We start from the raw sequence: 2,617 nt of genomic DNA, 5'->3' as shown, positions 1-2,617 counted from the left end.
CATAGGGTGGGTGGTTTTATATTTGGTGTAAAGGTTGGCAACTCCCACCTCCTATGCCGCTCCTCTAACCTATTTTAAGACTCCTCCACTGACCAAGGCCTCTAAACCTATTATTCAACTCTGTGTGTCTGTCAAAATCTATCTCAAACACTCACACACACTTTCTCTCTGACACACACATGCACAATGTGTTCCCACTCTAACTATCTCTCTTACACAAACACACACACTGTTATTGCTACTATGGACATGAAACATCTCCTCTTAAAGTCCACCCCCAAATATCAACTACTACTAATAAATGTCTCCCAGTTTAGAAACCACAGTCATTGTAAGTTGTAAATCAGTCGGAGGAATGGAGATAAAAGACATGTGGAGGAAGATGAGACCAAAAAATGGACAAGAATCAAATGGCGGAAGTAGAAGGACAGTCCCTGATATAGTATGTACATGGTCTCAAAGGTGAGCTCATTCAACGTGGAGGGGGGAGACAATTTACTGTTGGTTGACAAAGCTGAAATCCTGACAGACATTCATTCACTGTCAAGGTGTCCCTTTTCAATAGCTGGACATTGCACACACACAAGAAATTAGCCCCAACTAAGCTTTTGGAATTTGCCTGGGACCCATCACGTGAAACAAACCAGTGTTTCTTTTCATGATCCAGTCAGCAGTCAAACCTTTTACTGTTTTAAACTAACGTCTATATTTATTGTTCCACTTTGTACAAGTCTCAAGGTTGCAGTTATTAAGGAACAGTTTACATGTGGCTTTTGATGCATCTCTTTCATAGGATCCAAACCTCCTTTGCTCAAAATCCAAGGCTTGCCAACATCACTGTAACTGAAACCGATAGGAGACAGAAGTTTAGCTGTTTCAAGCGCAGGGGCGCAGCAGGTGTTTATGTAAAAGACCACATGAAGAGGCCAGGTGGCTGGTGCCAGGGGCAATCAGATGGTCCTACACAGTGGGTCCAAAAGGCAACAGTAACTGGCAGGGAAAAGGCTAGTAAAGTGTTCCGGAGATCAGGCAATAGGTTGATATACAGGAAATCCGATAGGCTAAGTACAGGCAGGAATACGCAAAAAGGCGTCGTTAGTGAGGCAGGCAAAAACTATCAAGACATAGGGAGGAGTAAATACTGGAAAAACAGAGCTCCGATAAGAAGTTGTCCACAAAACAAACAATACTCTCAACAATAATCGAGGTGCAAAGATGGAACTAATATAGTGTCGTGATAATGACACTACAGGTAATGTGAAGTAGGTGGATTCAGAATTCAGGTGATTCGATCTGTGAGAGTGAGCTGCATTCCGGGGATCTCTGTGTTTGAGATGGCGTGGAAAGTGGGGTGGAAAGTGAGCTGCGTTCAGGGATCTGACTGTGTCTTGAGAGTGTGAGTTGGAAGAAGAACGTTACAATCACATTCTGCATTAAAACCGATTGAATCAGGTGACATCCCCCCCACCGTCTTGTTCGAGCTTCGGGAGTTGGCAAGTAACATAAATTGGGGGGACGGGGTGAGATTGTTATATAATTGGATAAGATGTGGAGAACATGTGCCATAAGGGAATGGGTAATAGTGGTCTATTTTTACTGATCTGATCAATTGGTCCCCAGGGAGCCCATGACCAGACATCCTGTGATCCATCCAGAGTGGGGAGGCATTGTGGGATATACATTAGATCGTGGAGAGTCTGAGATGCTAGCTATGAGATGCTTGAGGGATATTAATACTTCCTGGCTGACATTGACCTGGGATTAGGACGAACAGAGGGAGAGAGACACTTAGAATTTGAAGCGCCTGGTCCCTTTTCTCCACCAACTCACACACACACTAGATGATATTCATAGAAGTAGAAACAAAGGTGTGCGATGTTTGAAATTCGGTTACTTTAAGGCAAATTACCCCTTCATAATGGTTAGCACTATGGGTGAAATAGACTTGGTCAAATTATGGCAAAATGTGCTAAAATATCAAAGACGTGTAAATTGTTTAATGGAGTGACATAATACCAGTTATTAGGTTACAACAACGGAAATAATATCTACTTGTCACAGATCCCTCCGGAACTGTCATTACGCACACCTGGTCCCTATTCCCAGTTGATTAGTAATTGTATAAGTGTGCCCTTTGTTCACCATTGTCCTGTCGATTATTGTTCCAATGTCCGTTGGTTGTGTGAGTACCTGTGCTGTGTTGTTTTGACTTTCGTGACACGTATATTGTGAAGATGATTACGGGTCTCGTCCTGTGTGATAATCATTGTGCGATTGTGTATTTATTCGAGGTACTCCTCACCTCCACAGTCCTTCCTGACCAATGAGAGTGCGTGCACTGGGATTGATTGACAGTGGATTGACAGAGTTTGAATGTGAGTACGAAGACCTGTAACAACCATTGATTACCATCAAAAAAAAGTGAAGCTTCCACGAGAGATAAGCACCCAACGATCCGTGATGCACAAGTCAACTACATTGCATTCAATGCAAAAAGTGCAATGGTCTATTGGTGAGAGACACAGACCGACAGACAAGCAGGAAGGTGAGTCTGTCACACAATGTAGATTTTTTAACTATTACTATTAAACTAGATGGCACAATCTACTGGCATTGG

The sequence above is a fragment of the Salvelinus sp. IW2-2015 genome, linkage group LG23 (assembly GCF_002910315.2).
Source record: "Salvelinus sp. IW2-2015 linkage group LG23, ASM291031v2, whole genome shotgun sequence".
NCBI lineage: Eukaryota > Metazoa > Chordata > Actinopteri > Salmoniformes > Salmonidae > Salvelinus > Salvelinus sp. IW2-2015.
Note: the sequence above shows the minus strand (reverse complement) of the source record.